Consider the following 15,693-nt stretch of genomic DNA (forward strand, 5'->3'; position numbering starts at 1 on the left):
ACATCGTATAGATCATGCGGCATTAGCGGGCGGCCGACCGACTCCCGCCGTTTGACATCGTTTGGCACATGGGAACACACTCGCGAGCGTTTTCCCGGAATTAGAATCGTTACACGACAAGGCCATTTGGCATTCGGCGTGCACTCGGTCTTAAATACCGGTTCGTTCCGGGGGCGTCTTCTGCGGGTCGCGCAGCATAAAGAAGAAAAGATTACGCGAACGATACGCACCTTTTCTAGCAACTACACGCGAACGCTTAATATAGTTTTGTTTTCCGACAGCGGATATTGAAAACATCGTAAACATGTTTTGCTGCGCAGAGTCAAAATGACGTACGGAAAGTTAAAACACACCTTGCCAGCTTCTCAAGAAGCCCGAACCTTCCTTGCCCACGGCTTTGCGAGCTGCAAGAAAAGCTTGTTCGTGGAACGTTGACTATAATACCTCGTATTGCACTGAGCCAAGCTCCATGTAGCGGCGTTTCTGGGGCATGCGACATCCTCCAGAAAAACAGTTCATCGTGAGAGAGAAACGAGAACACATATTACTGCCGGTCGAATGGTGTAACGATTCTATTCTATGCAATTCCTTCTCGGGCTCTGCCTTACTTAGCGCATGGGAATCGACCAGTCGCGAACGGTGGATAATAGATAGGAAAGGAATAGAGCCGAACGAAAAGAATCCCTACACTATACCTGCCCTGTTCTGCAGAGAAAATACTCACGATGTACAGTGTTGAAGGCCGTATTTTGTAACGATGAACTTCATTTTACATGCATTTTAGACGCCGTAGCCTCGAACGAAAGCCCGGCGCCCTCCTATCGTCGACAGGTATAATAATAATAAAAAAAAACTGAACATAATCAAGTTCAAAGAAAACGAAGAAAAAGAAAAACCGTACAACAACAAGAGCTTCACAGTATAACGGCCCTGCTCAATCAGCGAACGACTGCAAAGATCACAGAATTGGGCAAAACCGGGAAACTATACAGCGAGAGAGCCACAAAAAAAAAAAAAAGGAAAAAAAAAAAAAAACAGCTGCATGCTCGCGGCCTCCTGGAGTGACACATACGTGACACGAACGCTCGCACGAAGTGCCCGCCTCGCAAGCGCGGCTCGCACACACACACACACACACGTGTGCGGTGTGCACGATTTCCACGGCCGGCGCTTTGAACCCTGAAAATTGTACACACAGATGTTGTGGCAACGCGGCCACCGCAGCAAGGCCCTTAGCTCGACAATTTTACGACAGCGTCGCACACTGGCATATACGACACAAAGGCCGCGGAATACGCTCGGCGAGCCCGTGATGATGCACGGCCCATTAACTCGCTTCCGCCGTCGCCTGTGACGACATCGCTTATCGCTCGCTCTCCGCGCTGAACGTCGCGACCGATACACTGCTGCGCACAGTGTACGGTAGACGTATGGCTGCATTAATGAATGAACCGTTTCAGCGAATACGACAGCGAGTCGAAATGTGGCGTTCAGGGAGGAGACGGGTATGCAAGTCTTGATTACAGAGTTTATACGTCAGGTCAAATTTCGTTTAACGTCATACTGCCGTTTAATGTCAAACTAAACGGAGTTTGAACGTCCAGAAACTGCACAGTGGATTACGAGTGACGCCGTAGCGGAGGGATCCGGATTAGTTGTGACCACCTGCAGGGGGTTCTTTAGCGTGCACCCAAAACACGGCACGCGAGCGTTCTTGCATCCCGCCCCCACCGGAATGCGATCGCCGCGGGCGGTATTCGAACTCACGACCTCGTGCTCCGTGAGCAAACAAGTAACAACCATGAAACACGGCGCCACAAACTACGCCAGCGTTAAACCGAACCGCGTGTCCACGGCAGTTGGCGAAACTGAAAGCGAAAGCACCTTCACTTCTGATGGGGACGAACCATCAAAACAGCGATGTACGCCTGACTATGGGGTGCAAGCGCTCCCAACGGAGGCATGTCGGAGCACCTTGGCGAAGTCTCCGGAGAGAGCGGCGGGGGTGGCGGACGTCGACGGACAGAGGCCGCTTTTGTTCCTTCACGTTCCCGCTGAACGAGGTGCGCGACTGCGTGGATTTTAAGCAACGGCGCCGCCGCTGCTGAGTACACACTGCCCAGCGACACACACCCACTCTATAGCACAGAACACCCATAGCGGCAGAGAACGCTTAGTCACCCATAATGGTCGCCGGCATGCCGAGAGAGAGAGGAGAGTAAGAAGGTAAAAGAGAAGAGAGAGAGGCGGTTGCGAAGGAGGGGGGCAATACAACGGAGAAAATAAAATGGAGGCGAGAAGGTGATGGAAATAGCAGGGGAAGTGGACACAGCGCCATATGACACAAAGAACCTACGCGGGAAGTTTAGAGGAGGAAGGGGGAGGGGGATGTCAAGCCGGCACGCAATCCCGGCCGGAAAAAGCGAAAACAATGGGCGCGTGGCGGGGCCGACCACTCCGACGACACACACACAGCCAACGGCGACGGCGGGGCTGCGAACATTCGCGTGGTTAAAGTAGAAAGTACATAAATAACAAGAAATGAGAAAATAAGCCGAACTCACGCGCACGCATTTGCAGGCAGGCAAAGCGACACGCTATTATTATGTCTAGGAGCCGTGGTGGCAGAAGGCTTCGCTCGGCCGTGTACACCGCGCGCGGACGACCAGGCGGCAAATAGGGCAGAAGAGGTGTAGTACGCACTATGGTTTATACCGCTCTGCATACGTGTGCGTCGGCGTGTGTGTGTGTGTGTGTGTATGTGTGTACACAACGCCAACGAGGAAAAGAGGTGGCGAGAACGACACCACCACCCTCTCCCCATGCCCGTGGTGGCTCCATCCGGAATGCATGACATGCGGCTGCGACGAGCAACGGAGTAGAAGTGGCGCATATACAGCGTATACGGTAAAGCGCGCCAGCCAAAACACCAGAACAGACCAGGGAGCTGCGCTGGGCGTTTTCGTTGGTCGTCAGTCGGCTCGACGCATACGACGACCAATCTCAGGGCCGGTTAAAATTCTCCTCACTGTCAGGCAGGTGCGGCTGAGTCAACCCGCCGAGTCCGATTCAACTGTGCGCATCACCGCCTCCACTGGGGACGTACTCTCGGACGATTCGGCGATACTATCACCTTTGCGTGACGCAGAGCTCAACCAGACAATCAGCTCATCCGGTTTTGCTCAACCAGCCAATGAAGGCGCACTGAAAGTGATATCGCCGAAAGCGATCGTCCGAGAATGCCTTGAGCCGTGCTCCCTATAAGGGCTGCAGAAACATGCATCTTTTCTTCTCCACAACAACCTCTATCCCCCACCACCCCCGAGAATACCCTTAAAGGATGCCCTTACGAGGCTTGAGCCGTGGACTGACGCGTGGAACACCGACAGCCAATACGTTTCGAAAGGAAGGCACAGCCTGAGAGGACAGACTATAGTAAGCAGGAAGGTTTACGGTAGCGCGATTAAAAGACAGGACAAAAGAAGGCACACAGGGACACCTGTCTTTTAATCGCGCTACCGTAAACCCTCCAAGATGCGTTACCAACAAGCCCACATTGCAACACTCCTAAGCAGGAAACTGTCTCTCGCCCAAGACACATTGACAGCTTCAAGATAGAGTTGCCCCTCAACAGGGGTTCAGGCTAGCCAAGCCTCTTGAACCGCTTAAGAGGCTTTCGTAGACAAGCCAAGCCGAAAAAAGAAGAAAAAAAAACGAGAAAGAAAAAACAAACATTTCGCTGGAAGGGCATGCAAATGCACCAGCGATCTCTGTAACGATAACGCGAGACCGCAAGGAGAACGTTAAACATTCTCTTCAAAGCCGTAGAGATGCAAAATCTGCGCCGCTAAAGCAACTGCTGCAAACCAAAGGCTGACAGCGCCACTCTTTAGCTCAGCGATAACCTGCATCCATTGGGTTCAACGCCCGAATTAACCTGCGCGCACAGGTAGCCTGCCCGCTGTGTTCGGCGCGCCTAACCGCTTTGGGAATCATCTGTCTGCAGCTTGTAAACATGCTTCCCGCTATGGTATACCCGTTCTGCAGAGTTACTCTTTATGCCTTCAGGAGTGCGTACGCCCTACTATATTCTTCCGCATGCATGAGTGCCCCCCCCATATATTTCGTACGAGTATACCAGCAAAGGCGTACGCGCAGAAAGCCTTATTTATAGCTGCATTCTGTAGATCTGTAAGGTTCCGCGGGCGTCCATTTCTTTGTTGTTGTTTTTTTATAACCCGATAAGAAACTTGGGAGTATACTAAAGAAAATATTTTCTGTGGCAATGGAGGGAAAGTTACGGGGGCGAAGCGCGCACAAGTTACGGCGGTCCTGGAAACAGTTTCGAAGTCTCACTCGCACCAGTTTAATCTGACGAACCCAAAAAATCTTGCTTACTACGGCGTTCATATAAAGTAAGACACACAACTCAGTGTTCTTTACTTTCTTTTATGGCTTTGCTCTTCCGCCTTTTTTTACAGCGAAGCTGTCGATGGCTAGGATCCGGGATTTTATGGCGTCCGCGCGGAAAAACGCTCCCCAAAAAGGTGAGAGGGCCAACAACAAAAGCAAACGCATATCGCCGCTCGCGTCGGAGCTCGGTTTAACGGCCACCTGTGTCTAAAACGATGTGTCTCTTTGAATGTATGATGTATAGTGCGTGACGTAGTGTGCGCCTGATAAGGCGACCAATGGGAAAGGGTTGGCGCCCCTCGGCGCCACCGCGCGAACGCGCTCGTGCCACTGCTCACGCGTTCGTCGTCGTCGTCTTCCACAGCTGGTTCCGTTGCCACTCATCATTCCAGCGTAGACTTTCAGTTCTCTTCTGTAGTCGCAATGGGGAGGCCGCGTTTACGGGAGTATGAGCCATTGCTTAAGGGGTATGTCCGTCTTACTTGACGGACAGATTTAATAACCTCTGATACGCGAATGTGTGTGCGTATTTATCACGATGACCACCGATCAGGACAATAAATATGTCCGTACCCTTGTTCAAACCTCTGTTTCACCTCTGTGTCGTGCGCTAAAACAGCTTCACTGGTCATCCACCTTCACAGAGTGGAATGGCTCATGAATTTTAGAATGCAGCTCTTAATAGCCCGTTCCTGGGGCGAACGTCGGCGACGGTGTAACCGAACGAACGAGCACAACAGCGAAAACGAAGAAAGAGCGAGACGCGAGCCGCGAACGGCGGAGACCAATGAGAGCGGCTCCTTCAGTGACGCGCACGCGGGAAACTGGTTTCATGCGGACCCGACCGACCACTAGTTGCGTACTCGTATATCTGGTCTCAGCCGGACCGCTCGTTTCGTACTATCGTCTGCTCGCGTCACCTCTCGCTCGCGCTTATTTGGTTTGCTTAGTTTGGTCTCGTTCGCGCTTGTTTCGAATGTTATGGGTTGCGATTGTTTTGTAACTTGATTGTATGCGCGGAGCGAATTGTGTAGTACTTTGGGGAAGCCAAGCGACACCCGCGATTACAGTGGAAACTTCGACGAGTAAGGTATAAAAGCCGACGCGCTTGAACCGCAGATAAGATTTTCGACGATTGCCGACTCTGCTACATGTCTCTCCGAAATTATTTGCCTCAATATATCGCGAAATAAAAACACTTATACAGCTGCACTCAAATTTCGTATTAGGGAGCATCGTAATCATCGGCGATTTTTTTTTCTTTTGGCAAATGCGAAACCATCGCACGACGAAGCTACGCTGATTCAGTATCTGTTAGAAGAAGCCGAAAACCATGTCCGACTCTTGTCTTATTCTTTATTTTAATTTTACCTGTTCATCCATCTGGCCTCACTGCTCAATTACACAATATTCTTTTATTCGAAGTTACACCTTCTATTAATAACTGAGTGTACAACCACCCGATTTGTGGTCCATTTCCCATGGTGGGTACGCGCCATGACTTAAAGGAAGATCATCATCACCATCCTATCTGGCGGACCATACTTGGCGCACTAATACATGTGCACCAACTACACCCCTCTAGCTTTCGCTTCCCTGCCACCATGTTTTGTTTCCTTCCTCCATGCCTGCCACAGAACGTTATCCGAAGGTACAGCGGTATAGTATAGCGATAAATTGGGACTCAGGGTGAGGAAGAAGTCGCGAAATAATCTGCTAAGGCCATACCTAAGTGCTAGCAGTCGATTAATGAAGGTCACAAACAAATTACTGAGCTGGAGTACGCCACTATATGTACACTGACCATCGATTAATCATTTAGTATTCCCCAACTAACTTATATAATTTCTTATCGAACCCATTCAAAGTACGCACGCCGTATAAAGTGATCAAGGTATGTCCGTCCCTATCGGGGATCTATATCTACCACCACAATTCTGTCACTAAATCCCACAGTTCTGCCCCGTGTGCGCAACGTCCTCTTTGTGGGAACATTATATATGTGCAGCGCCAATGGCATTTCTCCGCTAGAAAAAAAAAATCACAGCATATCCACGGGGTGAATGATGATGAGTGGGCGAAGCTCCGGAGGGAATCATCGGATCTCCCGCTTAAGGGGACGCTAGCACAAACGCGTTAGAAACGTGCAGTACTCTCTAGTAAGGGGGAGCGACCACAGCGTCTTACGCAGCCATTTACACATGCCGGAACGTGCACCGCGTTTGCCGACGCCATCACATGACTGCTGAGAGAGTATTCCCCCCCCCCCCCCCCCCCCGTATTCATAAACGCTCCTCGACTTGAACTTGACTTGCCACCGCCTTGGGCAGCGCGTTCGAAAAGCGTTGAAGGTAAGGCGGAAAGGCCACAGCGTCTTACACCAGCTTCTTACAAGGGCCGTAACGCGCTAGCACAAACGCGTTAGAAACGCGCTAGAAACGCGGCCTTTCGTTAATGTTGGGTATTTATTGCCATCGTGGTGCGTGTGTCTATGTGCGCTTCGTGGCGTAGTGGTTAGCGCCGCGCGTTCGGAAGCGAGGGGTCCCTGGTTCGATTCCGCGCTACGGACACAACTTTCGGAATTTTTTTTCATAAAACGCCGGAAGCGTTCTCCGGAAGCCGGCTTCCGGAACCGGAAGCGGAAGTGGAAACGGAAGTGGAACCGGAAGCGGAAGTCGGCTTCCGGTTATACTATACGTATACATATATATGTATATATGGGTATACATACATATACGGACACACAACGCCATCTATTGAGCAATTCATAAAACTAGACGTGGCTACCTACTACGACGGGGACGAACGGGTGCCGCTATAAGGAGCTTCGCCCCTAAAATACCGAGTCAAGATAAAGGCACGTTGCTTACACTATACGAAATACTATGCTACCTGCCGCAGTGGATGTGGCGCTTTGCTACGGGCCCCGATGACGTTGGTTCGGTGCCTGACCGCAGCTGCGCAAGCAACTCGTGTACTGCGATTCGTGTGTGTACGTTGCCTTGAGAAGCTTCACATATACATTTATGAGAAGAAAAAAAAAGAGGCGGCTTGTTACCAGGAGCATCAGAGCCACTTCTTGAATGTCATTTAACGATGTTACTAATAGAAACGCCGCTTTCAATGCCCGAACTATCACGGCGTATGTCCAAGGCTATAAATAGTTTTAATATGTCCAAGGCTAATTATTTTATAGCAGAGAACTAGACTACGTTCATCTTTCTACCAGTTTTTTTTCTTCCTTTCTTTTCTTTTGCTAACAACAGCTCTTACCCACTACGAAGGATTGACCAAGAAGAAGGCGGTTTTACGAGAGAGAGGGAGAGTGCGTGCCTACCTGCCTGCGTGTTTTTAAATGAAATAATTATAAGCAAATTAAAACTTAAGAATAGTAGAATATGACAAAGATATTTTTAATGCAGAAATGAGAAAACTAAGATTAATTTTTCGATAAATTAATTTAAAAACGAATAAGTAAAGTTTTTAAAAAGCGATAGACTATTGCGGAAATTTGGCGAGGTAGCCGTTTTATGTCCCTAATAAAGTTGTCAATTGCAATACAGGCGTCTCTGGGGCTGAAGCCCAGTGCAAACGCACCCCCCCCCCCTCCCCAATACCCCAAGATTGCTTATTCATGTTGAAAACCGGTGGGGAGGGGGGGGGGGGCAGGACTACCGATAGATTCAGGTATACGCTGCAGAAATAACACAGAGGGGAGAGAGACAGATCAGACATTTGTAATTAGATGATGATGTGTGGTGTGCGAAATGGTAATGCTATCGATGAATTGTGGATGGCGTGGACAATAAATTCCTCATGGTAGATGTGACATGGCTGTAAAAGGGCATTAAGACTGTCGCTGTAAATGGCGTAAAACATGCAAGTGTTTCGTAAAATAATGACACTAACGACATTTGTAATTAGAAACTGAACGGCAGGAATACGACAGCGAAGTCTACAAGCACTGGGACACTGAATATGGCAAATAAGTTCTGCGGAAATGCCAGGGGTTGTCGATTAATTCGCCCTTGCTCTGCGATCTGCTAGCCTCCTGGTTAACTACGATGGTAGAGCGACCGCCCCGGAAAGGTGCCGGGTTCGAATCCCGGATCAGGACGAAGTTTTCTTGAACTGCGACGCCTTCTTCTTGAGAAATCCGTAGGCTTCCTTTGTGGCTTCATGCTACAATTCGGGTGAATTCCCCCCCCCCCTTTAATTGAGTTATAAATAAAAAAAGTTATAAACATATTCCATATAAGTTAACCCCTGCTCGAATTTTGCCTTGCCTTCGCTGATTCGATCGTTTCCAATGGGGTTCGCGTTCTCTCTCATTGGCTCAGATATGCAAATGTGGCGGCATTCAGCAATGTTGTGGACTTCCACTGTGCAGTTGGTGTATCCATCACAGCACCACGGCCCTGTCTTTTTCAGGTTTATGTACAGTCGACCACAAAAGCTCACGGGCCACACAAATCTTAGAAAACGTTGAATTTCCGAGCAGCCTGTAACAGAGTAGCCAGTAAAGCCGTACGTACGTCACAATGTTGTTCGAATATGCTAGTAGAGGCCGGAAATACGAATACCAGACTGAGTTGTGAGGCTGCGGAGGTATTCATCATTTTATCAGGTCACGTGGTCGGTAAAATTTAAAATTTCGTGGTCGCGACTGTATACGTTTCACCGGGTAACGTCTTCCAGCGCGCGCTGTCAGCTTAGGTCCCCAGATCCGCACGTGGAATCCGCACGTGGAATCGGCACGTGGACACTAAAGAAAAAATATTAAGTCGAGCTTTACTGAAAGATTAGGCGTCCGTAATAACGAATTCGTCATTCTTAGCGAGAACGGAGCTTTTCTAAGCGAGAAAATGAGAGAGAATTGAAAATAGGAGTGGCGCCACCTATTTAGCACTACGGTACCTCTCATGCGACGTCAGCACTGGCTGATTCACAGAGAAAGGCAGAGAGGGAGGTCACGAGAACATTACGTCAAGTCGGCCGTTTCGGGGCGCGGGCGATTCAAATTGAAGAGCAGCTGCGGAAACTTCGGTGGCAATGTTCTACGCAACAAAGTCGTATACTGGCACGCAGGAAACGATGATAAAGACTTCTAGACAAATACTCCATCAATCTATCTCGGGTTATTATTAAATACGAAGCATTTCTCGGCGAACATTTCCCACTATGAGATTATCTATCTATCTATCTATCTATCTAGCCGCCACCGTACGTCTTGGTGCTCTCATGGTCGTTTCGTTAACTTGGTATGTACTAAATTTGGCATAGTATGACAAGAATGCATGACGAACATAAATGATAGGTCACGACATGAATGTCATGACATGGGTTGTGATGTAGGTTATGAAACAGCCGCCTACGTCTTGGTGCTCTCATGGTCGTTTCGTTAACTTGGTAGGCACACTGCTTCACATAGGGCGTGGAATCTGCCGGCTTTTTTTTTTTTTTCATTTAGTGTCCCTTTACAGGATACACAAATAAGTTTAGGCTGATGCTTCCAAAATACTATTTCCGTTAATTAGGAGGAAAATGGTTAATAATGGAGTCAATGAAGGCCAAACTTCATTACTATTATTATTATTATTATTATTATTATTATTATTATTATTATTATTATTATTATTATTATTATTATTATTATAGTTCCGCGCGATACCTGAGCGACGGTGCGTCATATTATGACTGAACTCGACTCGAGCAGACGCCGTCAAAATCTATGACGCCACGGCGAGCTAGTGCGGGAACTTCAGGATGCCGTCGCCACTGGTGTTTTCGACTTCGCGTTCTTTCAAGGTCTTACCAATACCACTCTTTTAAACTGTGCCCGCTTATCTATTGCAGAAGCTTAATTTTAATAATGCAGCTTAACTTAATAGTATTGTCCCTTTTTAAAGGGGCACTGACACATTTTCGGAATTCTACAGAAACTCAACAACAGGATTCCCGCACGTAAACCGGAGACAATTGGCAAAGTACGAAGGTTGGGAAACAGAAGGTATTGTAATTTGTTGCTAAACTCGGGATCTCGAAATGCCGGACCTGCCGTCATCGACATTATCGTGACGTTGTGACACAGAGCAAAATTAGCTGACGCGTGGTGTAGCAGTAACGCTAGATATGATGACGTTGCTGAAAAGAGGTAGAGAGTGAGAGAGAGAGAGAGAGAGCACAAGTGCGCTCGCGTGTACTCAGCGAAAGCACGAACGGAGCGCGTCAGTGTTTCATGACGTCATAAGGCTCAATATCCCGGGCACAGAAACCGAAACTAATTCGTAAAAACAAGTAAATTACAGTAAATTATCACAGTAATTCGTTTAGGGCACTCTGACACTTGTCAATGTGTTTTCTGGCGTGCAGAGGCCTTGTATCTTCAGAACGGGCGTTACGAAACTAGCAGATGGCACGACTCTAGCCCTTGAACTGGATTACTCGAAGAGACGGACTTCGCTTGCACGAGAACTCGAAATGCACAACCGCCTAATTAACAAAAGATAACTAATTAAGTTTTACCCATGCCTTTACGGCACATATTGCAATGTACGAATAACCTGGTATAGCATACACACACACAAAAAAAAAGGGGGGGGGGGGGGGAGGCTAGTTAAAAAAAAATAATTCCTGTCAACACTTCTGAAATATTGAGCACCACGAGGTGCGACGAGCATTGCAGCCGCTTGTCCGTCACATTATGAGCTCACCCGAGAGTCATTACCGCACGGGGATAGCCTGTCAGGCCACTGACCATGAGAGCAAACCGCGGAAACGCATTAGTGTATATCCATTCTCGAGCTCTTTTCGAACCATAACCGTTGCTGAGCGCGCGTTATTTAAGGCGAGACATTAGCGAACGCGGCCAAGGTTGCAAAGCGCTGTCATCCCTCACTGATGACGCAAATGTAAGTTACTACGCAAAAAAAAAAAAAAGAAAGAAAGAAAAAAAGCGCCGACTGCATGAACAATCACCTCGGCCTTTTATTGCGAGAAACCGCGCTAAATTCGCTCCCGAAACTGCCTCAAGCACCGAACGAAAGCGCAGTACGTTGTGCCTGTGTCGATAGCTACTCCATTGTGGCCTCTGGCTTCGTGCTAACTAACGGACTGTTGTTACGCATTTTTCAATGCGGGCTGTTTGAGCCTTGCATTGTTGGGAGCATGGGTGAGACGGTCCACCAGATGTGGACGTTAAGTTTAATCGGTTTAGCATCTGTGTAGCAATCGAGTAAATGGAGACTAAAAGTGAAACACTTTGACTGACAACGCATATTTCGACACTCCGTGTGCGTTAATTTCGTGGTAAATAGGCTGATTAAGAGAAAATTAAGGTCAAACCTCATTTTTTCGAATTCCGCGCCGTAGACCCAGCGCTAAAGTGTTACATCACGGATTTCTAAGTACATGCACTGGTACATGCTTGTATTTGGGCAGTTGTGGCTCACCAAAGTTCTTGAAGCTAGCCAAGTTCAGCGTTTGGTTCTTTAAGAGTCCATGTTTACCGATCAACAATTAATTAGGCCCGAGCAGACATTGTCATCCATGAGGTCACGAGAAGCTGGCGCGGAAACTTTTAAGGTGGTGTCACCAACAGCATTTCGCTCTATGCAGTTTTTCTGGCTCCTCAAGCCTGTTCTCACGATAAGAGGGCTTAATTTATTTTTGGCATCATAAAAGGGTAATTTGGTAATACAGCACAAATTATTTTTTTTCCTAGTGTCCCATAAAAGTTATCAAAGAACACTGTCCCATAAAAGTTATCAAAGAACACTTTGTCTCTTATTTATTTGTTTTGTTTTTGTTTTCGAATGACAAAAGATCAGCTCGCATGGCGTTTGCGATAAGAAGTTGGTAGAGCAGAATAAACGCACTTCTCCTTCACATCAAATGCCCGGTGATCCTTGACGACGAAAAAAAGAAACACCAGACGGCACACTGTCGAAACACGTTCCAGGCCAAACCTTCCATTGAAACACAACGGAAAGACGAGAAAAGTATGTTAGACAAAACGTACGCGCTTGAGGGGCAGGACGTATAATTCTGCAATTGTAGTTTGTCAGAGAAAGGAAAGGACAGCGTGCAGTCGTCTGGGAAGTGTCCACGTCGCAGATCACACATTCCCAAGGGTCTTCTGCGAGCGACAGCGCCCAACGCGTAGTACTGCAGGGAAAGTAAACAAAATAAAGGGAGGGGAAAAAATATCGCACAATTAGACGCGCACGGTTCACGAGCAAAGCGAGGGGACTGTCGCACGCTTCTACCTCGGTGCATTCCTAAACCAGTTGCCGGCTGCGTCGCTGTGCTTCACTCGAGCTTGCCACGACCCCGGCAGCAACAGCAACAGAAGCAGCCGCTGCGAATTCCAGCGTGCGGACGGAAAAGGACCCCGACTGCTGCTATATTTTACGACTGTTGTCGCTGCTTCGCTTCTCGAGTTCGACGCCCAATAAGAACAGCGACAAATAAAACCTAAGAACGGGACGCGCGCTTCCACCGGGAGAGCAAAAAACAAACGCGGCGCACCGTGGCACAAGAATTCTCTGGCGCGCGAACCACGCGGTTATCGGGTTACGCTTGCTCTCGCTTCGAAAAGCAGGAAGGGAACACGCAAAGCAACAACGCTGCTGGCAGCAGGTAAGTTGCAAGAACGAAAACCGCGTCGCACTATCTTGTTTCTTTTTGCTTCCTTCTATCTTCATCGTCTGCCTCCGTCCCCCACTTATTTTAGACTCGTGCCGCCGCATCGCGAGCGAGGCGGTCCGCGGCCTCGCTGCTTCGCTCGAGCCTGTCCCTCAAAAAAATTTGCGCCGCACGTCGTTTCGGACAAGCTCGCTGGCATTGCCGGCAGGTCGTTCAGTCCGAAACGATCCCTGGAGCGCGGCGGAACATTCTTGCCAGGCAGCCGCCAACTTCAAGGCGAAAAGGCACAAAAGCGAGTCTCGTCGCCGAAAAAAAAAATAATAATAAGGGGAAAAAAGGGGGGGAAACGACAACACCGTTAACCTGCGTGCCCCCTTGCCTCTTGCACACAGCCCAGCGACCCTCATCCTGACAAGGCGCAGAGGAAGGGAGCGCCGACGAAGAAACGAGCCCCGCTCACCGCCGTTCACGTGGGGGTGTGGGGGGGACACTGCGCAGCGCGCTCTCATGACCGTATTGATCTACTTTCGAAAACTTTTTATTTTTGCTCTCTAGACAGCCTCTCGGAGCCAACAGCGACCCAGCCAGCGGCGCACGCTGCTGTGGGAACCTCGCGTGCACGAACTTCACGGCACGGGCCGCGCGTGAAAAGTACCGCGTTTCCCCTCCACGAACACAAAGTCCCGACAAAAGCGGGGTGGGGAATGCATAGCTCTGAAGACGAGTTCGAGGAAACAAGAAAATAAATCAACTCAAAGGCGCAAAATTTTAGGCACGGCGACGCGTCCGCGGTGTCGCGCGTACGCCTCTACCACACAAGACTGACGAGCTCGACCACGGCGTCCGGTAGTGAGCGATCGGTACTTCTCTTTCCGCACTGCCACCGGGCCGAAAGCACGCCAGATCGCCGCGACCCAGTTTATTAAGGCCCCCGGCAGCCGCAGCAGTGCGAGCCAATGAAACCGAAACGCCGCTCGTTGAAATCAGTCTCAAAATGCGCGACGGATACCTACTGCGGCGGCGGCCGTTTCATTCGATCACGTTGACCCGCTTGGACGGCTAGCTGCGGCGGCGGCGCATCGCGTAGTACGGGCACGACCCGGATCGCCTCTTTCGTACAGACATTTCTTACGTCGGCGAAGTACTCGCGACAGGGCTGTTGCCGGAGAAACGTCCGGCAGAACGCGGTGTTGTAGCGTATCATCGCGAGGGCCACAAACCGAAATTGACGGTCCCCTATTGATCGCGCTTGTCCTCCGCACGATGTGTCAGCCAGGCCCACGGAGTGGTACTGCTCCCTTTTCGTTCGTGAACGCCGTCGACGAGGCTTACCTTTGGTAAAGGGCTCACGGTGGACTGCATGGCTGGTGTGCGTAATCCCAAGTTGGTCCTTCATATCGAGCGCGGCGAGGATCCGCGATTCCCAGGGGCCACAAAACCTAAAGGTCAACAAATCTACAAACTGCAGTAACCCGATCGCACAGATCCGCCATGTTTACCCTAGCGCCACTGGAGGCGAGAGTAGTCGAAGGAGTGAGAAAAGAAAGAACGATGTTCTGTGTACTTTCTTTTTGATTTGTCTCTTTCCTTCCGCCTTCGCCAGCCTTCCCTAGAGTCGTGGAGGAGGGCACGGGTTTTAAGAGAGCACAGAGGAGGAGGGCACGCCTTTCAGGACGCCTAGACCATAGAATGCCTAGACTGCGTAGAGCCGTAGAGCACGGAGCGCGCGGCGGTGGCGCCGCTTCCCGTCAGTTTTTACAAGTTCACATCGGAAAACAGTTGAGAATCCTGGAGCAACGCGTTGCCTGGAGCATCGGGGCGCGCGTACTGACCGTACTGATAGTACTGACCAAAGTACTGACCGGCCGAGCGGAAGAACGATATAGTGAGAAACTCTATGGGAAGAACAGCTTCATATAAAAAGCATGCAGGCAGACCAGTTAGGACTTGGAGACTTCCTCCATGGGTCAGAACTAGACAGAAGTAAAACCGCTCCATATGCGCGTGGATAGGAATAGGGCTTCAGCGGTTTTAGTCGGAGCGATTGCTAAGTTCCGCCATACTGTCAGCTCTGATTGGATCACTGTTTTATTGGCTAAAAATAGAAACATGGCAAATCTTGACAATATGACAGAACTGCCGACCAAGACAAGGGTTGTTACGTAATTATGTTCACTACTTGGATGTGTCGTATGGGGACTCACCCGAACTTTCTGGAGACGCCTCGATGACTGCGCACGGACCAGAATCTTTTATCACAGGATTATGGTTATGAAACCGCAGACTGAATAGCGCTAAATGTAAGCATGGCTGTTGAGACCATACCACGTACGCTATGTCGGAGGCCAGATGCAAGACGAACGCGAAAGCGCTGTATTTGACTTTATGCGATTCCATCTCCATAGTGCCAAGTACTACAGATGTCTGAAAAGGCACAGGTATTTAAAAACCATCACGCGGAGATAAATGTGCAAACAGCAATTAAGAGCTCGCCGGAGCGTAGAGTTAGTATGTGGGCTGCAGCATTGGTAGATAATACATGGTGACAGTAGGAAGCAGCACACATTTCACCACTCCGAAACTACCAAAAAAGAAAGAAAGAGAACATTATCTATATATTTCTCTTATATGGGT

At 49.2% G+C, this 15,693-nt stretch overlaps 1 protein-coding gene across 9 annotated transcripts in view; it reads right to left on the reverse strand.

Annotated features, from left to right (window-relative positions):
* Positions 1-14,631, reverse strand: part of LOC119441894 (rho GTPase-activating protein 23-like) — a 123,463-nt gene extending 108,832 nt beyond the window's left edge. For 4 of the 9 annotated variants that reach the window (XR_007465632.1, XR_007465631.1, XM_049661704.1 and 1 more), the window contains exon 1: positions 14,392-14,628. The gene's annotated coding sequence lies outside the window, so the exon portion shown is untranslated. Of the gene's footprint in view, positions 1-14,391 lie in introns of all 9 variants that reach the window. The other 5 variants (XM_049661705.1, XM_049661703.1, XM_037706541.2 and 2 more) reach the window with 5 other exon arrangements.
* Between the last annotated feature and the right edge of the window lie 1,062 nt (positions 14,632-15,693).

Source organism: Dermacentor silvarum, chromosome 2 (genome assembly GCF_013339745.2).
Source record: "Dermacentor silvarum isolate Dsil-2018 chromosome 2, BIME_Dsil_1.4, whole genome shotgun sequence".
NCBI classification, from domain to species: domain Eukaryota; kingdom Metazoa; phylum Arthropoda; class Arachnida; order Ixodida; family Ixodidae; genus Dermacentor; species Dermacentor silvarum.